At 39.1% G+C, this 25,498-nt stretch overlaps 1 long non-coding RNA gene and 1 other non-coding gene across 2 annotated transcripts in view; one reads left to right on the top strand and one right to left on the bottom strand.

Moving 5' to 3' along the window:
- The window catches only part of LOC134793414 (uncharacterized), a 314,149-nt gene that overhangs the window by 52,925 nt on the left and 235,726 nt on the right, over window positions 1-25,498 (top strand). The window lies entirely within an intron of this gene.
- Trnak-cuu (transfer RNA lysine (anticodon CUU)) lies at window positions 5,516-5,588 on the bottom strand. The gene has a single exon. It is a non-coding gene; the product is annotated as a tRNA-Lys (tRNA).

The raw sequence follows: 25,498 nt of genomic DNA, 5'->3' as shown, positions 1-25,498 counted from the left end.
ACGCTCTTACCGCTAGGCCAGCACCGCTCAGGTAGTATAAAAAACATATTATTCTGAAACCACAATCTGGCAACATTCGTCGTACATATTTATACATTCTTTTGGAAAGGGCTTGCGTGGGAGGGATTTCCAGAAACTTAAGGCCGTTAGAAATATGCATGAGTACCCTTGTTTGCCTCCCACATGCTGCGGTATATAACTGCGTTTTTTTTGTGATGAATTTTATAGTAAAAGAGTTGCCAAATGGCACATTTTGGTGTTCACTAGCTTCAAAAGTTGCTAAACTCAAGCACCTAGTTTTCCGAGTTAGTATCACGTACGATTGGCCATCTGAATAACCTTATAGATAGTCTCGGAACTTGGTCCATTAGCACTCGCATTAGGGTAACGGCGGGATATCTGGCTCAAGATTAACTCCACTTTCACCGCTGTTAAGACAATGGAGTTTAGCATTCACAAGTTACCGTCTATTTTTTTATAGAGTTAGACCAAGAAAAGTCGGCAACGATTTTGATAGCATATACTCAGTGCAAGTGTTATTTATACGTCATAATTTTATTGAATTTTGACGTTAGTTTCCTGGGCCTGAAACTTGATTCGGCCAATTATCTATTATCCTCTATCTCAGATTAGAAGAGTTACGCGTGACAAATTGACCCCAATTGGGACAGGATAAGAAGGGAAAATATCAGGTGACGTTTCGTCGGCGGCCGAACTTTTTAATTGGCAGGACGGACGAGAGACGGAGACAACAGACAGATTTTTGCCGACTTCTAAGAGAGGCGATGTACCCTATTTGACTGTTTTTGAGTCACCGCCATACAATTAAAATTACGCTCTCATTTTAAAACGACATTATGAAATAACATTCAAGTGGAATATATTTATGTTTGGTAGAGTCTGTGCGGAAAGAGAAGAGTCTTAGATTGTAAGGGAGCCCATACATTTCACGACTCTTCTCTTTCCGCACAGACTCTACCTACCAGTTTTTTCTGAGAATACACAAAGTAGAATTTTGGTATGATACTGCAAAAATCCATACCAAACTATGGAACACTGGTTCAAAAATCGGCTACCATTTTTGGAATTTATTAAAAGAATATAATTAACAGTCCCTAAGACGGGGCATTATTTATTAGTTTGAAGTTGTTCGGACGAACCTAGCCTGACGCTGCAGGCGCAATACGTCACAGCGACAGCTCATACATCCCGCGTGTAATCACTAGCTGCAATGTATACAGAGGTGAACACAGAGGGGCCACTTCACTAAAAAAATGCAACAATCTTACACAGATCAACCTAGCCCCAAACTATAGTTCGTTTATTTTAGCATTAGAAAGAAGGTAAGTGATCTTGACATGTCTTTTAATTGAAAAACGCTTTTTAACAATCAGTAACTATTACTTATGAAAGCAGAAGAATATAAATGATCGTATTAGATTCATAATTGTTACATATTTACAGTGACTTATTTTTAAAACGTAACCCAGAACGTAAGCTTGTAAATGTACTTTCAATGGTTATTTGCACCTCCATAAAATAAATTTGTCAGAACGCAACCTCTATTAATGAAAACCTCTATAATTGACACAACGATTTTTTGAACCTCGTTAATTGGCACGGCCTGCTTAAATGAAAAACCTGGTTAATTGACAAAAAATTGCCGGTCCCTTGAGATTGCAATTATCCAGGTTTTACGGTACATACATACTTAAATACATACGTACTTGGATAAGTAGGTACGGTCGAAAGTTTTAATTTATGACCCATTTTGTACCTTGTCACAGTGACAATAGTATGAGGTCTCTAGCGACTTTCATATTGATTGTCACTGTGTCAAGGTACAAAATGGGTCATAAATTAAAACTTTGGACTGTACATAGAAAACATCCATAACTCAGGAACAAATATTTGAGATAAACACACTAAATGTCCTTACCGGGATTCCAACCCAGGACCTCAAACTTCGTAGGCAAGGTCACTGCCAACAAGGCTAGGTCGCCAATAAAAAATATCCTATAAGCGCCACTTGCACCATCCCACTAGCCCGGGATTAACCCGTTAGACCATTAACCCAGTGTCAAATTTTACTAGTAACCATGGTAACTCCCGGTTTAACCCTTAAATGCATAGTGTTGCCAAATGTCTACAAAGCATTAAAAAAAAAGGCTTACATTCTTGAACGCACTTTTATACCAAACGTCAAGTAGTAGGGTGATGATTTCAGGGTTAAATTTATGCAATACATTTACATTCGTTGTTCGTTTTTTATCATAGGTATATCACAAATAGTGTACCTTTCTAATAGTAGTAAAATATTTCATATATCTATTACTGAAAATTACATATTTACATAAATATGATTTACCCAATTAAACTTCTATCACTGATTTCGCAGTGAAAATCGAGGTTATATTTTTTTTTACTATTTTTCCTAGAATCGGCAAACAATTATGTGATACATATATTAATTTCGGGCAAAAAGAAAAAATCATGCATTTAAGGGTTAACCGGTTAACCCCGGGTTTTTGGGATGGTACAAGTGGCGCTAGTGGCTCTGCACCTAAGGTTGTTGTGTCAGATATTTAAGCGTTTTGTTGTGTAAGTTTGCACTATTTTAATTAAAGTATTCTGTGATTTTTGCCGCGCAAGATGAGTTCCGATTTAAATTATGATTAGTTGCAGCAGGTAGAGTATTACACAACGCCACCCCTCCATATCCCTGGGGTTGCTTCATACAATTACACGTAATAGCTTCCTCTACAAAGGATTAGGATTCCAACTTGGGATTTCAAAGGAACCAGGGGGCTGATTCTGTTTTAAGAATTTGAGAAGTTTTATTTCTTACTTTGATACTACCTTAAGTTGTGTCATTAGGCATTTCACTGTCTCTAAATACGTGTCTTAAATAAAGATATTTTTTACTGATTTACGGAATACGGAATTACTACGTTAATCTCTCTATTGAGCCATAACGTTGACGGTCCGCTTTGTACTGTAAGGTTTTTCTTTCGTGCAATAAAGATTAAATGTGACGTCCCACGGTCAAAGGTACCTTATGGCGGGTATGGAGTTAAGCATACCCCAGTAATCTACAATAAATAAGCTATCGATAACACAAAAGATCAACCTTCTAGGTTGCGTAGTTACAGAGATATGATTTTTTGAAAATAATGTTGTGAAATGAGCAACTTTACGATAGAAAAGTTTTAAGTTTAGCCGCCTAAAAAACTATGTTCCTGAAGTAAGTTACATAGTTGACTACAAATAATAATACCTTATATATCTGAGATTAAAAAAATACTGCGACTTGTTCTGTAATGCAAATAGAAACTTTTGATATCGACTGATTTATGTGTATACTAACCAATCTCTTGAAAATAAAGTTTTATTTCATTTTCACGATTGATTGCAATGAGCTCTCAAGATTTAAATTTTATCTATTAGAAAACGACACTGACAGACAGTTTAAGCAAAAAACAATACCGATTTAGAGGTGAAAATGTATTTTCTGACTTTTTCATATAAAATCACAAAATTGAATATTTTTACTTTTAATGTGACACACAATCAATTTTTCTGAGCACATATGAAAGAAATTCTGTCATTCAAATGAAATAAATCCTAAAACCCCAACTAAATACTATATTTAACCCCTTATGCCACTTTAAACTTACATAACAATAACAGTATTTGCTCCATACATTTACGAAAAGGTACCTTATGGAAATAAATCTAATAATACATCACTACAAAATATCAATCATATTACAGTTTATCTTTTATGAATAGAAAATATTAATTTACATTAAACTGCCCCAAATTTAATTAGTTCTTCGTCATAATAATCTTAAAAAGTCCAATAATTTGTATGTAATGAAAAGGTACCTTGTGATTAAGTTACATGATGAGGCACGATGATGATGGAACAGTTACGATAAACTAATAATATTTTGGTAATGGTATAAATCGTCTATTTCTTATCAATAATATATTTCGGTTGCTATTGAAGATAAGCGGCATTGAGGTTCAATGACCTCAGATATTCCATAAGGTAATGCGTCGGGTATTGGCATTTTTCAGCAAACCAATGGCTGATTTACTGCATGCGACCAAACCAAATGAAGATTATTCTAGTTAAGAAAGACTTGACGAGAGTAACTTGGATTTGTGATGTCGGTCTATGTACGGTTATAATAATTGCGAGGCGCCCCAACCAGAACTGAAATTATCAAATTAGTTTTGCAGAATGCTAATACAGTTCTATACCAAACTTCTTTTCCCGTATTTACTAGTTTTTTTGGGAATTTTCAATCTTTTTTCCATAAGGTACCTTTTCTACTAAACTCTGAGACGACATTACTAGGCTTATAACTAACTTATAACAAAAATAAAAACAGGTAAACAAACGTTACGCATTAAGGTTTCAGATCACACAATAAAAAAAAATTGAGCATTTTTCACCTCTTTACAAAACATTTCATATCTCCGAAACTAGAAACCCTCATAAGGTACCTTTTCCCGTGGAACGTCACAAATTAATTAATTCATAAAGGTTACTCATTATTTTACGCACTTAAATTATCTAAATACTTTGATATAATTATTTGAATAAGTAGTGTTTTAGAAAGCGAGAGCTGAATAAATAACGTATGGTATAGCTATAAGAAAAAAAAACTAAATTACGAGCATTTAAATAAATCAAATATATTTTTATTGTAATGTTTGATAGTACATATTTTTATTGTAATTTATTATTTGTGAAAAATAAATTTGTCTTTTTATTAAATATAATTTACCTATTTACATTTTGTTTCTCTCCCAAATTGGCCAGAACCTATCAATATAACTAAAACACAATTACACTATTAACTAAGACGCAATTAGCTCTATAAATTTCAGTAAATTGTTAATTAAGCATATATCCTTCAGCCTATACATTATACAAAAGCCTTCTAGGTTGTCAATAGAAGCAACCACAATGAGCCACGTGTAGTACACAACGTAGTAACCTTTTAGATCACACATGTTACTCCATTTCAAACTATATTACTCACAATTAAAGCTCAATTTCGGATGAGGTAATGTTGGATCATAATTCATTGTAGTTTTAAATTCGAGTATAGAATCTATTCTAAATTTGCTAAATGAAGTTTCCATATACAATATGTAATTAATATCGTATTGTTATGCTACGGGTAGGCGGAGAGGAAATTAAACAAAGAGTTAAGAAAAGTAACTAATTTTATTCTCCGCCGCAAGCACACGAATAGGTCGTAGGGTAGGGTTCAAGGCCGGCCCCAGCTGACGTCCCTCAGCTCGTCCATCTCCCAACCCGCAGTGGCTCCGGCAGCTTCAGGGGAGTACTTGCGTGGTGGAACTGTCCTCGGAGCAAAATCAGTACCGGCCTTGAACCCTACCCTACGACCTATTCGTGTGCTTGCGGCGGAGAATAAAATTAGTTACTTTTCTTAACTCTTTGTTTAATTTCCTCTCCGCCTACCCGTAGCACTGGCGCCCAACGTGGGGCACGAACCCACGACCCTGAGATTAAGAGTCTCATGCTCTACCGACTGAGCTAGCCGGGCTGTCTTCACAGCTACGGTTCTAGCCGTAACTAGGCTCCCCAAAGGGGATTTAAAACACTAAAAAATGATTCAATTTGCACTAAATGAGTGCAGGAACGGAATGAATAAATACAATCGAACAAATTAATTCTCGCCGGGCACGACAGACGTCGCTGCGCGAAGGCAAGCGAAAGCTAGATCTGTCCTGACTATGATCGACTCGCGCGCGGGCCCGCGCGGAGAGAGGGTCCGCGGGACGGGGACGCCGCTAGCCGGTTTACTTCGAACAAAAGAGTGTTGCACGAAGTACAGTGAGTCGTAATAAGAAGGAACAGTTTTGTAAAAATAATATTAAAGTGTTACAAGTTATTTATCAATCTAATTTAATTTTATAAATGTAACCTAGGTTACGTAACGTATCTACGTTACAGTTATTTGAATCAAAGAGTATCGGAAATCGTTAGAGAAGTACGTACAAAGAAATATTTTGGACGTAAATGTATCACAAATTGAATAAATATTTAGATTAAAATCTAATTCTCTTAGAGCTTGAAACGCTTTACGACTGTTTTTATTTATTCACTGCGTTTCGATTCTATTTTAAATTATTAAATTATCGAACCTACCTATATAAAATGAAATGCATTAAAGCAACCTAAATCCTAGAAAATTCTAAAGTTTTTATCAGGCATCCTTAATGTTTAATGGATTGGATACTAAAGGCAAAGACATTTTAATTGCGACAGCAATGCAGCACAGCTTTGCAGCAGGATATGACAATTATCCGGACATCAACAAATATGTACTTGTATGCATTATGTACACCATGCCACCTAGATCTATAGTTTAGTAGCTCACCAAACGAAAATAAAAAAATGCCAATCGGGGGAAATAATTCGTGTATAAATAAACGTATTTTGGTTTTTTGTATTTTGTAGGGAATGTTAAATTGACAAGCATATTCCTGCCCCGTCAGAAACTCATTCAATATTCAATTAATTTATTTAAGAACATAATTCCATATAAAATGACATTCCAATAAAAATAAAATAAAATGTATTAGTAAGAATAGGTAATTCTAAGGAAACTATGTTACTCTCACACAGTAAATTAACTTGGTAAAATTAATTAAAATTAAAATGACAGTTAACTATTTTAGCGTATTCTTGCACGAGTGAATAAACTTTCTAAACTGTTTTTCCAATATCACTTACACGGTTGTTATCCGTTGTTTGCAAACCCGGGTATTGTATTCCAAACAAAACTATCCATAAATTTGAAACTAATATTTCACTTTAATATAATACAAGAGTATGCGACATGTTTGAGAGGAAATATTCAATATAGTATGCTTTATACTTTATTTACTTGTAACATTGTATTACTACGAAATAATGGTTAATTAAAAACATTTTATTTTAGTACAAAGATTTTACGTGATAGCTACTCCATAAAAAATATTTTTTTACGAATATTTAAATATCTGTAGGTACCTATTACGCAAGTTCAGGTTTATAATTTATATTGTTAGTTTGATTTTGTTTTTCGTTTTATACGCGGAAAATGTAGGAGTCAGTGACGACTGACGACCGCCTACTTACATTAAAAGCTTAGATTAACCTAATTATTGAGTTATAGATACGGAATTAAACATGAACAGTCCTGGGTGCTTAGCCAACATGCCAATCGTTAACGCTCCGTGGCCGTAGCGTAGCGTAGTCATTCATATTAGAGCGACAGTGACAGTTGGGTTTCGTTCGCTACGGAGCGTTAACGATTGGCATATTGGCTACGCTACGCAGCCTCCTGGGAGCCTAGCCAAGGTAACAATCGCTTGCGCAACACAACGAAACGCTTTGTGTCTCTCTATCACTCTTCCATATTAGTGCGACAGTGACAATTGCGTTTCGTTCGCTACGGAGCGTAAACCTTGGCACATTGGCTACGCACCCTGATAAACATAAACTGAAATACAATATATGTTAAATACTAACTTAAGTGGCCATCGGTGGACTATTATGACTTTACATTCCGACGTTTCGAGCCCTATACGGCCTTTTAACAAAATTAAATCAAATATTAGTAAAATTCTCTTATATTATAATTAATTTAAGTACTTAACTACCTTATTTGTTCCCGACAACTTCTGACACGGTCGTAGCCATCGCCTCCTAGCGAATGAAACCTCTCACACAATAGCACACCAGTACCTACTCTCCAATTTCACACTTCTCAACAATTTCTTAGATTTTGCACCTGACTGCAACTTGTTTCCCAACAAACATCATAAACTTTATAAAGATTTTTTACATTTTTGTGAATAAACATAGTCATCATCACTATACCTTAATTATTGTCATATTCATCATATAATTTTATTACTATAGCTTTACTACAACATATTCAATTTTACAGCGCATTGGCGCCCCTAGCTGTAATGCTGTAAAATTATCGCTGAATAAATACATAACGGACCATCTCACAGATCTTTATAAAACCCATTCTGTTTTCATTTGAACACCAATTCACTTAATGTACGGTTTAAAACGGACTGGACCATTCCGAACATGCCCGCAATGGATTCAGCACTAAAGGCTAGCACCTATTTAATTCAGTCCGCGTCTAAACTTTAAATTCATCTAAGATTAAAGTTATTTAACAGTCCCATCACGAGTTCTTTGCTCTTTCATTACTTAATTTACAGATGTAATTAACTAAATCTTCGTTAGAAAAGGTACGTGCCCATTTTTTTGGGGTCGCCTTTGTTTTGCTAAAGAAAAGAAAGTCTGAGATAAAACAGTTTGCGGGAGTGATACGAATACGAATTAGTTTTATGTTCTGAGCTTGTTTTTGCAAATTGTGACAAAACATATTGATTTAGTATCATAACGATAAGTGTGATTCAATTTATTGAATTGATAGTTATTGGATTGAACCATAAAAAACGAATTACAAAAAAAAATGTTTTTTAAATTATAATATCTAGGTATATAATTTAATGACCGCGGCTGATCTTAAAATCAGGCAGGTCGTAAAATGCCTGTGTGTTGTTTTGACGGTAGTCATATTAAACCAATGGGATCCCTTTGTTTCCCATAAACTTATTGTTTCGAATTTCGATAGTCAGAAATTGATATCCATATAATTTATGGACATAAACATCAATAGTCATAACTGTTAAGTATAACGTTTCATAGTTATAATGTTAAACATCTATAATATTAAACGCAAAAGTCAAAAATCACAAAAGTTATAAAATTGATGAGCATAACATTTAAAGGTATATCAATCATTATTCAGAAATATTTTTAAAGCATATATTTTATCGGACTAATGGTTCGTTAGTTACCTTGTGTCCCTCAGAGCGGAAATAGGAGCCCCGCGAAGCGGGGCTCCGTCGACTCGTTGGCGGGACGAAATGGCTTAATAAGGTACATGAAAAATAAGAAATGGCGGGGAAATCAGTAAGCCAAACAATAAAAAATGTGTTTCCTCAGGTAGGTTCGTTAGTTACCTTGTGTCCCTCAGAGCGGAAATAGGAACCCCCGCGAAGCGGAGCTTTGTCGACTCGTTGGCGGGACGAAATCGCTTAATAAGCTACATGAAAAATAAGAAATGCAAGAAAACCGGTTAACCAAACAATAAAAATCTGTTTCCTCAGGTAGGTTCGTTAGTTACCTTGAGTCCCTCAGAGCGGAAATAAGAGCCCCGCGAAGCGGGGCTTCGTCGACTCGTTGGCGGGACGAAATGGCTTAATAAACTACACGAAAAATAAGAAATGGAGGGGAAATCAGTAAGCCAAATAAAAAAGAATCCCCAGGTTAGGCAAGCATGCAATTTGTATTGTTTAATTTTATAACTATTGACAATATGACTAATAAAAATGATGATGGAAAACGTTATGGTCTAAAAAAATCAGAACTTAAAATTTAGGGAATGCAATAGAGCCCCTACTTATCATTATAACCTGCGATAAAAGACCTTACAACGATTATTGTAAGCAAGTTTATTGCCTTCAACATTATGTAATGGTATACCTTCTGGACTTTGAATATTATGAGTAACAACAATGAGTAACAAAACAAAAACAAGACTAACAATAATAATGACCTGCAAAAATCGGAACTGCAATTTATATTGTTAAAATTTATGACTATTGACAATATGTCTAATAAAAATTATGATGGAAAACGTTATGGACTGAAAAAATCGGAACAAAAAATGTGTGGGAACCAATAGAGACCCTAAACCAATATGTAGAATGTAGATAGGTAGCATAGGTTCGTTAGATTCAGATGCCCGAAGGGCAAACTGTCCGGAAATAGGAGCCCCACGTAGTTAGTACCGTGCTCGTGCGTTTTCTTGTCCTAGTAGATTCTGCCATCTACTCGTAGTGGGCTACATCGGAAGCATAAAATTCAGATTTACGCCTCGCGCCAAAAATTACGTTTACTTATACATTTATTTATCATTATAAGGACCGTATCGTTAATTATGGATACAGATAAAACCTGGTCTTACTTTTGACGTGTGTATTATTTTGTATTACCTACTATGTTCTTAATCTGATATAAGAAGGTTTTACATTTATTTTATTTTAGGGACTTTATGATGATTTTAATCCCGCCTAGCAAATATAATTTGGACAAGCCGATCGAGCTTAATTTGAGACTATTTCACCGATTCCTTGGTACGATATAAAGAAACAAAGAATCTAAGTGTATTTTTCATGATTGTTCAATTGAACATCCACAGAATAAATGTGGTGAATTTTTATTGTATCCATAATTAACGATACGGTCCTTAAGAGTTTCTGGCCGATTCAGAACGATATGGATTAGATGTGTCAGTGCCGAAAGTAACGTTTGTGTTTGAAGAAACGTCACATTTGACACTGACATATCTAATCCATATCGTTTCTAGATCTATTAATTGACGTATCTTAAAGTTCGAATCGGGCCGTTCGGCACTTTCAAAAATGCATGTGTTATTTGTTGTCCATACAACACAACAAACACAAACGTAGTCTCTTTTTCCACTCTGGATATTGAATCTGACGCCTCCTGTGCTGCCCTCTACAGTTCATACATGCTCCGTATAGGTATCCTTCCTATCCTATATGATCCTTCCTTGTTTATCCTCCAACCTACCTTTTCCGGAATTGTACCAACACCAATCAATCACTTCATTACCTTTCCAATCCAAATGTTGTGAAGTCCGGATTAGGCAGATACGTAAATCAAATTGGATTATTGAAGCAACAGCGCTATTAAGAGGAAAGTTGACGACCGCGGCCGCTTCTCCATACAAAAACGTAGTTCCCATTTTCCTCTCCGGTTATTAAAATTATAGAAAATGTTTTTTCATAATTTGATGTGTATTATCCATAGCTGTGCATAGCTTCTTTTGACTATTTTCGTTTTTTTTTTTTAAATTAGGCGTTAGGAGCGAAAAACCTCAATTTTTTTTATATATCTTAAGGTGATGTTCGTATGTCAACTGCAGCTATAGGCCCCGTGCATGAACTATAGGGGGCAGAATAGGAGCCGTCAGATTTTTGGCGCGAGGCGTAAATGTGTCGTTTATGCTTCCGATGTAGCCCACAAGATGGCAGAACCTACTATGCACAAGGAATCGTACCGACGAGAACGGTAGATGGTAGCACTTGCTTTGGCAATGTACATGTGCACATATGTTTCTGATTCAGACCACAAGATGGTAGACCCTCCAACGCGCACGGTCCCTATATTACTGTTGCGGCGTCGTTGCTGCCGCCGCTGTCATCTGTCAAACTCCTTGATAAAACGAGTGGCGGAATGAACGTCCGTGAATCCGGCGGCGAATGTCACTTTGTCTCCTTTCTTCTTTTATCAAAGGAATTCACACATACAGCGACGGCAATAACGATGCCGCAACCGAAATGCAACTGCAGTTCACATCCGAACGTCACCTTTGTAATTAAAAAATCTAAAACGTCTAAGGGCCTTTTGCGCCAGCCCCGGTTAGACACTAATCCGGAGTTAACCGTTAACCCAGTGTCAAATTGTAAGAAAGAAAATACATATATGTCAAACCACTGTGTGACTCTAGTTAATATGTAAAACATAGAAGATATTTCGATTAGTTGAAATTATCCCGCAGTCTAAATTGCCCCGCTGTACCTTAGATCAGATGGACGTTAAAAAGGACCGTCCCCCCCCAAACACAATCAGCGTAATGCTACGGTAATCCGCAGCGCTGGTAACCATGACAACTCCAGGTTTAACTAGTTAATTAAGTTAGTGGGCTAACCCTGGATGGCACAAGTGGCGCTATGGAAACTTTGGGTAATATCACAATATCACAAGTCGTGTAAAATATTTTCCATAATGTCAATATCCAGAGAAGAAAACGTTTGTATGTAGAAGCGGTCGTCCGCCGTCCTCTTAAAGGCCGAGTGGAACATATAAATCAATTAACGGGACAAGCCGTGCCGAGCCGTGGCCCATTTCTGGGACATCCACCCTATTTTGGCGACACCGACCCAACGTTGGTTTAATTCAAATATTACTTGTGGAATTGAAGGCTGGGGCGGGCCAGGAAAACTGATTGCGTGATACGATTTGCCAACATAACTATTATATACCTCCCGCGTCAAATGATGGTCCCTATGACAGTTCTTTTTTATATGGAGTAGCTGTCACATAAAATGTTTGTAGACTTAGACCAAGCAAAGTTTGCAGCGATTTTGATAGCCCACGCAGTGCAAGTGTCATTTTAAACGTCAAACTTCTATGAAATTATGACGTATAAATAACACTTGCAGTGCGTGGGGTGTTTAAAATTTAAACTGGGCTTCCGAGCCTTGTACTAATTCAACCCGCGCTCTCGCCCGTCAGTTTAGTGGCCACAAAGCTCCTTGGCGTCGCCATATTTACATAAAACCAATTACCGCGCGCGTCCACCGCAACACTTGGTTAAATTATATCCCAAAAGCCTTTAAACTTGTATGGCGCCACCAACAGTGACGTCAGGTCTATGACAATTACTAATACTTATACATATATCCGAGATTAGAAATTGTCATTTGTCATAAAAACGACTCACGCTGAAACGATCTGGGCCAGCGTCCGACACTTATTTTTTTCTATTACGGGTGATCAGTGATCACGTGATGCTTTCTGCAGAAAACGAAGTGTGTCGCCTCAGACTGGACTCGGACCGGTTTAGAATTAGTACATTAGGTACATACCTAGGGAGGTAAATTCGTAAATGCTCCAGATCGCAGGTGTTTGTGGCCCGAACCGAAGGTGAGGGGCCATAAATATGCGATTCCCGTCCCGTGGGAAGAAAATCCCACTTACGGGCCTAGGGTGACGTAAAAACTGTTCCAAACCTCCGGTTTCACCCGCCCTGTAAAAGCCGCCAAGAATAAAGCCGGTTCTTTCGCAGGGGCCCAGTAAATCGCTAATCAGGCACACGTTTAAATCAACAGAGCGGCCGCCACGTGCCCCGCGTGCCGATGCCGGGCCCGGTCGCACTGATTAACTTACAGTTGAAAAGTGCAATGTTGCACTGACGGCGCGTTTCGGGAAATGAATTAGAGATTTACTAGATAATATATGAAATAGTAAAGATATGTGACGTGCCATGGCAAAGGGTACCTTATGTCAGCTGCAATAATATTGGAGCGGCGTCAAAAATAGCGTAAGCGCCAACCGCCATAAGGTACCTTTTGCCGTGGAACGTCACATATCTTTACTATTTCATATCTAGTGAATCTCTAATTCATTTCCCGAATCGCACCGTGAGTAACTTGGGCTTCCGTAAAATGAGCCTACTTTTCTCCAAATTTCGAAAAAATATTGAAATACTGTGGTAGGTTGACATTTATGCCGATTTAAAGTCGGTAGAGTGGTAGACCATCGCCATTGTCATGTTACATTGAAATAAGATTGTGATATAGCTTTAACGTAAACTGAAATAGATAATATTAAAAAAATGTAGGAACTAAATTACCTAGTGGGGAGTAAAGTAAGCACATTTTGCGGTGAGGAAGTTTTAAATACTTAAAGCAAAAATTTTTTTTTTTTAACTTAGTTCCGAGCGCTTTAACCAACTGAGCTCTTGAGCCTTGCTCGATCTGTGTGAATCTTTCTTCATACCTACTAACTTCCTTCTTTTTTCCCACGCCGCCTCCAACATCTACCTCATGAGTTCCAAGCCATTACTTGTGCCAATTCTTGGAATAAGATTGCCAAAACTAGGCCCCAGGCTCCTTTAAAATGCTGTCAGGAAAAGATTTTGATTAGGAATAGGAAACGCGGGACGTTAAACATATAAGTTGGCCTATTTGGCTTGCTCAGTTATTACGAATTAGCTAAACCGGTAGAAACTAACAGTTGAGTGATAAAATATGACAAAAAGAAAAGGGAAATTAATAAAAATCAATCGCTAACGGCGGTCGCTAATTAACTGGTAGTTAAAGCAGTGCTACCGGGAGATTAAAGAAAAAGCTCGTGTAATGAATCGGACATCTTTCGTTCGTTAGAAAACGATCTTGCGCCCTCTGATTACGAGTTTCTGGAATTGTAAACGCATTTTATATGCACATATGTTCAAACGAGCAGGCCACGGCTAATGACGAGGTTTTTTCAGGGATTTTTTCATAGGGTCCGATCGAGCCAGCTCTATACAGTTTGGTGGCTTTGATGGCTACATAGGTGAGGATTTTATTTTTTAAACTTTACCTATTGCACAATTTAATAATAAAGAGCACAAATTGCGGACTTGACGCCTTAAATCAGATCGACGGGAAGACTGCGAACAGTGCCGCGTCGCATGGCACTTTCATGTAAGAATCCGCGAGTAATGGGCCCCAACTTATTACGAACGTCTACCCGCCGAATTAAGAACTGAAATATCTGACGAAGCATTTGAACGTCAACTGAGGAACTTTTTATTGAATAACCCGTTATATTCAGTGGACGAATACATGGAATCAAAATTGAAATAACTGTTGACATTATACATAGCTTATGTAAAATTGATTTTATTTGACATTCGTTCTGAACTTATTAGTCTTATTACCTATGATTACCGCTCTTAGTTTTAGTATGACGATCATTATGAGATATTAGACATGTATTCGGTTATTTATTCAGTTTTTTTTTATTTTTCAATTTGACGATAGTTCTCAAATTTCTTTTTACACGACTGCCCAAACAAAAAGAGTGTATTGTTTTCAGCGTTCATGTTTGTATGTATGTGAGTTTCTTTATTCCACCTTAACTTCTGAATGCCTTAACCGATTTAGACGTATGATACATCATTAGAATCCTTACGTCATCCCGGGTGACATAGGCTATGTGACGTCATTATAAAAACAATATGGCGGACTTAATACGCCATATTACGCAACCTTTAGAAAAAAATATCGTGCAAACCTATCGAGTAGGGTATCAAAATGAAGGGCTGTGAAAGCTGATTATTAATGTATATGCAACATGTGAGTTAAAGTATAAGTTCGAGAAAGTAAGAATTGACAAAATATGTTAAGAAAAGCTTATCTCATAAAACCAAATATTATTATTGAATGGGATACTTATTAAAATAAAAGGAAGGGGTTTGACCGCTGATCATAAAAAAATAGAAATTTACTATATTAGGTAGGTACATACTACTCATAGTTTTTAAAATATGTTCTTAATTGCGCTAATGGAATAGAAAAGTTTAAAATATAACTTCTATTTATTAATCGACACGATGCAGAGTCCGTCTAAGCTAACTCTGCACCGACTTTGGCAGAACAAATTGTGAAAGTATCATTATAACCGTATGTTTTTATTTCATTTTAACATTTATGATGATGATATTTTCTCACTTTGTCTTAGCGAATGCTATGCATAGTCAGCTTGGTATTTTCTGGAGTAAGTGATTTCTTATAACAAAAATGGTAGATTCTTTCCTAGGACGCCCGACGAACGTGGCGCGCTGTACGCATTCCGAAACCGGGCGCCTTCGGCACCCATACTAAAGGAGTCGGGCGTAGGTAGCCCGACGTACGTGGCGCACTGCACGCGGTCTAAAGCCGAGCGCCTTCAGCGCCCTTATACTCTAAGCGTCGGGCGTAGCCCGACGTACGTGGTGCGCTGTACGCGTTCCAAAACCGAGCGCCTTCGGCGCCCTCATACTAAAAAGTGACACGTTGTACGCTTAGCAAAGCCGGGCGCCTTCGGCGCCTTCATACTAAAAGAGTCGGGCGTAGCCCGACGTACGTGGCGCGCTGTACGCGTTCCAAAACCGGGCGCCTGCGGCGCCCTCATACTAAAAGAGTCGGGCGTAGCCCGACGTACGTGGCGCGCTGTACGCGTTCCAAAGCCGGGTGCCTTCTGCGCCCTCATACTAAAAGAGTCGGGCGTAGCCCGACGTACGTGGCGCGCTGTACGCGTTCCAAAACCGGGCGCCTGCGGCGCCCTCATACTAAAAGAGTCGGGCGTAGCCCGACGTACGTGGCGCGCTGTACGCGTTCCAAAGCCGGGCGCCTTCTGCGCCCTCATACTAAAAGAGTCGGGCGTAGCCCGACGTACGTGGCGCGCTGTACGCGTTCCAAAACCGGGCGCCTGCGGCGCCCTCATACTAAAAGAGTCGGGCGTAGCCCGACGTACGTGGCGCGCTGTACGCGTTCCAAAGCCGGGTGCCTTCTGCGCCCTCATACTAAAAGTGTCGGGCTTAGCCCGACGTACGTGGCGCGCTGTACGCGTTCCAAAACCGAGCGCCTTCGGCGCCCTCATACTAAAAAGTGACACGTTGTACGCTTAGCAAAGCCGGGCGCCTTCGGCGTCCTCATACTCCAAGCGTCGGGCGTAGCTCGACGTACGTGGCGCGCTGTACGCGTTCCAAAACCGGGCGCCTTCGGCGCCCTCATACTAAAAGAGTCGGGTGTAGCCCGACGTACGTGGCGCGCTGTACGCGTTCCAAAACCGGGCGACTGCGGCGCCCTCATACTAAAAGAGTCGGGTGTAGCCCGACGTACGTGGCGCGCTGTACGCGTTCCAAAGCCGGGTGCCTTCTGCGCCCTCATACTAAAAGTGTCGGGCTTAGCCCGACGTACGTGGCGCGCTGTACGCGTTCCAATACCGGGCACCTTCGGCGCCCTCATACTTAAAGCGTCGGGCGTAGCCCAACGTACGTGGCGCGCTGTACGCGTTCCAAAACGGGCGCCTTCGGCGCCCTCATACTAAAAGAGTCAGGCGTAGCCCGACGTACGTGGCGCGCTGTACGCGTCCCAAAGCCGGGTGCCTTCGGCGCCTTCATACTAAAAGTGTCGGGCTTAGCCCGACTTACGTGACAGCGTGACACGCTGTACGCTTACCAAAGCCGGGCGCCCTTGGCGCTCTCATACTCAAAGCGTCGGGCGTAGGCCGACGTACGTGGCGCGCTGTACGGGTTCCAATACCGGGCGCCTTCGGCGCCCTCATACTCAAAGCGTCGGGCCTGGCCCGACGTACGTGACACGCTGTACGCTTACCAAAGCCGGGCGCCCTTGGCGCTCTCATACTCAAAGCGTCAGGCGTAGGCCGACGTACGTGGCGCGCTGTACGCGTTCCAAAACCGAGGCGCCCTCATACTAATGGAGTCGGGCGTAGCCCAACGTATGTGGCGCGAAGACCGCGGTCCAAAGCCAGGTCCAAATCATAAAAAATATGGTTGGTTTAAAAAATCTAAAAAGTATAAAATAAAATATATTAATTAAAAATTAAAAAACACGACTGCGAAAAAGCGAACTGAAAAGTCAAAAATAATTTTTAGTTGTGGTAGTTACTCAACTTAATGAATGTAAATTAGAATATAAGTGTTTAGTGAAGGTTATAAACAACAAACGCAAAAGTTCAATACTCATTTAGGATCGTGACTGTACCTGTGTATTTTATTTCAATTGCAGTCGAGGACCTTTTAAATGGGAATGTCAATACATCAAGGTCCCCGACTGCAATTGAAATAAAATACACAGGTACAGTCACGATCCTAAATGAGCATTAAACTTTTGCTTTTTTTTGTCTCTGACAGTTAGTTTGGTGCAGGATTGTAGAGAGTAGACACAAGTCGCGACTACTATAAAATATACTTACACAAATATAATAAAACTACCTAGTGTGAGCTAGAGTGTGAGACATGTAGACATTAGTCTCAAATTGTTTTAAATTCACATAAGTTGAAAAACTTTTCAGAACGAGTTATATCATCATCAAAATTTAAGAGCATGGCTCTTGTCGGTGGAGTATGCGCCAGTTTTCGCGGTCCTCGGCCAGGTTTTTTAGGTCCCTGATGTAAGACACGACAACGAGTTATATAGCATCATGTATCTTCTTTCTGGATGTACTATACAGTAAATGCTTAGAAATAAACACCAAACAAAGGAAAATTCTCCACTTTCGATCATACTTGACGACGAGCAAATACAAACAGGTATGTACGAGTATGTAGCCATGTAAAAAGAACGAACCAGTGCGCTTCAAAGATTTTAGATTTGTACAAGGGAACAGTAGGCACGATTCGCTTCTTACTATGGGGATAATGACACAAAAACAAATATTGAATTTTATATCTAATTCTAGCTGAGAAGATAGAAAATGAGCAATCGCAATCCAACGCGGCAACGCAGCGAGCGTGATGGGCACCTTTACGTCGGAGGCAGCCCGGGACGGGCTTCAGTAGGCAATTTACTTTATACTTATTTAGTTTAGTTTAAGTTTAGTTTTTAATTAGTTTTATGTTTAGTTTAGATTAGATTAGATTTATTTCACAACATATGATTACACAAATTACACTAATGTCAATTTATAAGAATCTATATTGTGATCGTCAGAAATAAATTTAAATAATAACTTTTAAAAAAATCTATCAGAATAAATTATAGGCCGAATTCAACTATAAGTAGGTATATATGTGTACTTATGTATAGGAAGCCATACAGATATAAGTATTTAATTATTTAGGTATACATTTTGGAAAATTGTGAAGTTTCAACTTGGAAAAGTTTCCTAAACTTTTAATTTTAGTATATAATATTCCATTTCCAAAATGAAAGTTTCCTTTGTATTTGTATCCTGTAAAAATTCCTGAAATTTCCGAGAACTTTTCCGACTTTTTGGAAACTGCACAACCTGCACATCTGTAGGTATAATAAGATTTTTTTAATAGCAGCCTTAGAAACCAAATTTGATTCATAGCAGCCTTAAAGTTGCCTACTGTCGAAACAAATAACTACACATTCGAAGCACATTCAAGCGAAAAATCGTACACGATTTGTCTATCGTTATATTGTTTTTTTCAGCGCACCTTCGTTGTTGTTTGACTCGCGAAAATACTTTGAATACACTTTGGATTGTTGGGTGTTCGGCAATGCGTAACTTTCCGGCTTCTGTGCCAGCAATGTTGATAATGCGAATTGGGATTTTGTTTCTTGGCGCCTTGCTTCTCACGGATTACAGAAATTGGGAATTAAGGTGGGATCAGACGGTTCATTTTTTGTTCATTTTCTAGTTTCATTATTCATCTTTCACTCAAAGTGACACGTCTGAACACAAAATGAACCAAAAATGAAAAATGAATTAATTAGTGAAAGAATCCAACAATGTTGGATATTTTCATTCGGCATCTTTCACTCGCACTCCGAATGAACAAAAAATGAACAGTGTGAACACAGAAATGAACGTTCATTCGGATTTTGCATATTTTTCTCGAAACCTGTGGGTATACTACCTACTATCTAGCTAGACAAAGATAACGTAAAAGCAATAAAATAGTGTTGAAGTGGACCGAACAAAGTAGGATATATGGTATTTCTAGGTACTGTATAAATATCCCAGAGTTCCAAAACAATCGCCAGTAGCAAGGTATCGCAGTAAAATTTGGAGTTTTATTCGGCTAGGTATACTGTCTCTTATTAAAGTGTTTTCTTTCGCTATTAACGGACCTATTACTAATAATAGAAGTTTTACAAAATTAATTTAAGTCATCCGCAAATGATTGCAATACGATTTCGGATCTTCATCGGCTAGTTCTCTCAGCAATGTATTCGAGGCTCCAAATAAATTTCTTCTTGCGATCCAAGGTCGCAGCCACTACCGACGACGCTTTCATTATTGCATCTTGTTTGCTAAAATCTTTATTAAATTATCACAAATTAACTTATACCAAGACGCACACCTTCATTCGACGCCATAGTGAAAGAAAGGAAAAAATGAACAATATTTCTAGCAGCCGTGTGAACGTGAAATGAAAGTAAAATGAAACAGTCACTCGAGTGAACATTCATCCCACCTTTACTAGCGGACAGAAGGACGGACTGACAGACATGAAGAAACTATAAGGATTATTTATTTTATTTAAACTTTATTGCACAAACACAGGAAAAATTTACAAATGGCGGGCTTAATGCCTAAAGGCATTCTCTACCAGTCAACCATTGGATCAAACAGAGACAAATGTTATATAGAGAAATGTAACCGAGAAGTCAAATGTTATCGATAAACCTACAAAATTATTATTAAATACTAATATTTATATGATATACAAAGATAAACTACTACATAAAAGATGAAGAACATTATTTAAATTCTTCTGACAGAAGAATTTAATTTAATTCCTGTTTGCCATTGGAACCCCGAACGCAATCACTTGAAAACTTGTATCCAAAGTAGGTAGTTACTTCTAATGCTCCATTCGGTACGAGTACGTGAATGCAGCGTCTTATGTACGACCGCAATCGAGAAGTAGAAAGCCAAAGTGAGGTGTACAACTTTACCTCAAGTTGGAGTGTTAACTGTCCCGCCGGGGGTTGTGGTCTGTTACACACCCCGTTACCTTAAACATTCTTCAAGCGTGCCTGTAGCTTCATTACGGTGTCAGTATGATGATGAATTTCCTGAAAACTTTTGTTTCGTCATTACGTTCAAGTTCCATTCTAAAATTTTGTAATGATAAGGCACGCGCCGCGAAATTTTTAATAACGTTTAGAATGAAAATATGTGTATTATTTTAGGATGTGAGTAAAGATATATAATTAAGATTTAATAAAATGTAGATATAAATGATAGGTTTAATTTCTAATGAACTTATTTACCAATAAACCAAAGTGCCGAAGAGATAGAGGTCTAATAAAATAAGTACCTACTACAAATATATCATATATATCTACTTACTAAATTAAAATTTACAGCAGACTTCCAAGAAAGGTTCAAAGGTGATATTAAATAGAGTTTTTTCCTGTTTAATTCGAATTGAGATTTCTTCGAAAGGGGCGTACAGAAGCTAAATATTTTATAAAATCTAGTCCTTTCTAATAGGTACAGTAAGCTCCGCATAATAAGCTTCTGAAGGTAATTACGGCAAAAACGTATCCAGCGTGCAGCGCGAAAGGGTGTTAACCGTAAATAAATGTATGAAAACATGTTGCAGTTAGTAAAGGTATAAAACTAATTCCTAATTAGATCGTATTAAGCGGATATTTGGTTTCGAGTATAAAATGGCTGTGACATACGGACAGACGGACAGACGGACTCTGTAGAATGGTACACAATCATGTAGGTACTAATTCGTACCTACCTACCTACCTACTATTTTATTGTCCACATGAAAAACGCCCGTGTTTCGAATTGGTTTTGACCCGGATGGGTATTAGGTATATGTATTTGGAGAAATTAACAAAATAAAAGAAGAGAATCACTATGTTTTATAATATGACATCCGCTTAGTAGGTACCTATGACGTGTTCGTCACTTCCCTTCGATATCATTATAAGCGGATTCTACTGTATTATAAATATAAACAGAAAAACAGACTGATAAATGAATGCTTCTGCAATCGACACAAAGCTTGATGAGAACTTCCCTAAACCAAGCCACCGAAAAATCCCGATTTCCCGATAAAAACTTGACCCAAACTCGACAAAATAGTTTATCACCTTACTCCATCTAATTGAAGCTAACTAATTTTCCAGTTAGGTGAACGGTGAACGAATGATTGACCGGTTCAATCAGATCGGGTTGTACCGGGGAACGCCGTGTTGCTATTGCTCATTGAGTCCAGCCAATTAGCCTCACGCATGAAGTTTACATTGAACGAATTATTTTTTATTCGGATGTTTGTTGCCGTTATATCATGTAACAAATGCATTTCCGTTATTACATTATCGTTTAATTGCTTAAAATAATAAATAAAAAGTACACAAATTTTCCCGCGAAAAGCTAATGAGCGAAACGCAACGCCATTGGTCGAAAAGTCACGTGACGTCACTCGTTTCAACAAATTTTAAAAAGCAACCAAGAATGAAAGAGATGGCATTATGACCTGACTCACCACTAGTAGCAAATGTCAGTTGCGTTTACATCGATTGACGTCATCAGTTCTGTCAAATTCGCGCCAAAAATTATGAGCGTTTCAACCGCTTAAAATTATTCAACATTTTTATTTATTTTAATAATATTATGGGAAGGTTTATAAAAGTATTTTTTTATTTTTTCCGGTGTGTAAATTTACAAACGATATAAATAATGATTTAAAAAAATATATTAATTAAAAATTAAAAAACACGACTGCGAAAAAGCGAACTGAAAAGTCAAAAATAATTTTTAGTTGTGGTAGTTACTCAACTTAATGAATGTAAATTAGAATATAAGTGTTTAGTGAAGGTTATAAACAACAAACGCAAAAGTTTAATACTCATTTAGGATCGTGACTGTACCTGTGTATTTTATTTCAATTGCAGTCGGGGACCTTGATGTATTGACATTCCCATTTAAAAGGTCCCCGACTGCAATTGAAATAAAATACACAGGTACAGTCACGATCCTAAATGAGCATTAAACTTTTGCGTTTGTTGTTTATAACCTTCACTAAACACTTATATTCTAATTTACATTCATTAAGTTGAGTAACTACCACAACTAAAAATTATTTTTGACTTTTCAGTTCGCTTTTTCGCAGTCGTGTTTTTTAATTTTTAATTAATATATTTTATTTTATACTTTTTAGATTTTTTAAACCAACCATATTTTTTATGATTTGGACCTGGCTTTGGACCGCGGTCTTCGCGCCACATACGTTGGGCTACGCCCGACTCCATTAGTATGAGGGCGCCTCGGTTTTGGAACGCGTACAGCGCGCCACGTACGTCGGCCTACGCCTGACGCTTTGAGTATGAGAGCGCCAAGGGCGCCCGGCTTTGGTAAGCGTACAGCGTGTCACGTACGTCGGGCCAGGCCCGACGCTTTGAGTATGAGGGCGCCGAAGGCGCCCGGTATTGGAACGCGTACAGCGCGCCACGTACGTCGGCCTACGCCCGACGCTTTGAGTATGAGAGCGCCAAGGGCGCCCGGCTTTGGTAAGCGTACAGCGTGTCACGCTGTCACGTAAGTCGGGCTAAGCCCGACACTTTTAGTATGAAGGCGCCGAAGGCACCCGGCTTTGGGACGCGTACAGCGCGCCACGTACGTCGGGCTACGCCTGACTCTTTTAGTATGAGGGCGCCGAAGGCGCCCGTTTTGGAACGCGTACAGCGCGCCACGTACGTTGGGCTACGCCCGACGCTTTAAGTATGAGGGCGCCGAAGGTGCCCGGTATTGGAACGCGTACAGCGCGCCACGTACGTCGGGCTAAGCCCGACACTTTTAGTATGAGGGCGCAGAAGGCACCCGGCTTTGGAACGCGTACAGCGCGCCACGTACGTCGGGCTACACCCGACTCTTTTAGTATGAGGGCGCCGCAGTCGCCCGGTTTTGGAACGCGTACAGCGCGCCACGTACGTCGGGCTACACCCGACTCTTTTAGTATGAGGGCGCCGAAGGCGCCCGGTTTTGGAACGCGTACAGCGCGCCACGTACGTCGAGCTACGCCCGACGCTTGGAGTATGAGGACGCCGAAGGCGCCCGGCTTTGCTAAGCGTACAACGTGTCACTTTTTAGTATGAGGGCGCCGAAGGCGCTCGGTTTTGGAACGCGTACAGCGCGCCACGTACGTCGGGCTAAGCCCGACACTTTTAGTATGAGGGCGCAGAAGGCACCCGGCTTTGGAACGCGTACAGCGCGCCACGTACGTCGGGCTACGCCCGACTCTTTTAGTATGAGGGCGCCGCAGGCGCCCGGTTTTGGAACGCGTACAGCGCGCCACGTACGTCGGGCTACGCCCGACTCTTTTAGTATGAGGGCGCAGAAGGCACCCGGCTTTGGAACGCGTACAGCGCGCCACGTACGTCGGGCTACGCCCGACTCTTTTAGTATGAGGGCGCCGCAGGCGCCCGGTTTTGGAACGCGTACAGCGCGCCACGTACGTCGGGCTACGCCCGACTCTTTTAGTACCCAGGTAGCACAGATTAGTTGTATAGCAGCCGCATAATGAAGTACGAATACGCTTGAAGCTGGAATATAAAAGCTGCATAAGAGCTGTATAAGCGTCTTTTCAGCTTTTATAACTCTTAAATGGGCACAAATTAGGCAGCCTTAAGTTCACATAGCTACTTAAGAGCGTTGTAGCAGCAATTTAACGGAATTATAAGGGGTAACAGGAGTTATAAGAGGTGTATATTGGCTGGGTAAGAGACCACCAGTTACCCTTTATTCAGCTAATATGTCACATGTGCGCCCTAATACCGGGAAAGATTGACATTGGGCTGAATAAAAGATATTTAATAACATACTTTTACACCTCTGCCTTAAAACTCAGCTATTATATTTAGTATAGTGACGACGAACGCAGAGGTGAACATATTTATATTGAAGCAAAAACGTTAAACGCAACGACACCATAAGTCATTTTGTTAAATGTTTGTACATGATCTTTTATATATTAATGCGAGAAAGATGTTTGGGAATGCAAGTTTATTGACATTATATATATACATTATCTAAGAAAATTTCAGTGCGCCATGAAAATAATCAGTATTTATTTATTTTAATGATATAAATAAGCTATGTGTAAAAACTATTTCAGTGGTTTGGACAGAATTATGAGATAAAAAGTTAATAATGCGTTATAGGAAGTACTAAACTAATGATTTAGGTTAAGAACTCAGGCACAAAACCATATTGTTACCCTTAAAAGTTGGAAAAGCAATTTCAATTTTATAGGTTATATACAATAAAATGGCGGTCAATCTTAAAAAGCAACGTGAACCGTTAAAATTCTTATATGCAGCATACGACTGTTATATATCTGATAAAGATACTTAAGTGAACCACTATAAAGTCCAAGTCGTTATTTCGATACACTAGTGAACCTCTAAACAGTTATAAGGCATCTTATGAACGTTTTAACAGCCGCTATGCAGACAGTCCCAATGGTAGTATAATAGGCTGCTTAGGGGTAAACATGTTCAGCGCTAAGCCGTATTATGCGCCACATGTGTTCGATTATACGTCTATTGGTTTCATAATAGTTCACTCGTTCTCCCTTATAATAAGTCAGCGAAATAAAAACTGCTTTAGCGGTAAACATGTTCAGCGATAAGCTGTATTATGCGCCCCATGTGTTCCATTATACGTCTATTGGCTTCATAATAGTTCATTCGTGCTTCCTCAAAAAGTCAGAAAATAAAAGCTGCTTAGCGGTAAACATGTTCAGCTATAAGCTGTATTATGCGCCCCATGTGTTCCATTTATACGTCTATTGCCTTCATATTAGTTCAATCGTGCTCCCTTAAAAGTCAACGTAATAAAAGCTGCTTAGCGGTAAACATGTTCAGCGATAAGCTGTATTATGCGCCACGTGTGTTCCATTATACGTCTATTGGCTTCATAATAGTTCATTCGTGCTTCCTTAAAAAGTCAGCGTAATAAAAGCTGCTTAGCGGTAACCACGTTCAGCGATAAGCTGTATTATGCGCCACATGTGTTCCATTATACGTCTATTGGCTTCATATTAGTTCACTCGTGCTCCCTTAAAAGTCAGTGTAA

This window comes from Cydia splendana, chromosome 9, assembly GCF_910591565.1.
Source record: "Cydia splendana chromosome 9, ilCydSple1.2, whole genome shotgun sequence".
Taxonomy (NCBI): Eukaryota; Metazoa; Arthropoda; class Insecta; order Lepidoptera; family Tortricidae; genus Cydia; species Cydia splendana.
Note: the sequence above shows the minus strand (reverse complement) of the source record. Positions and strands in the feature narration are given on the sequence as shown.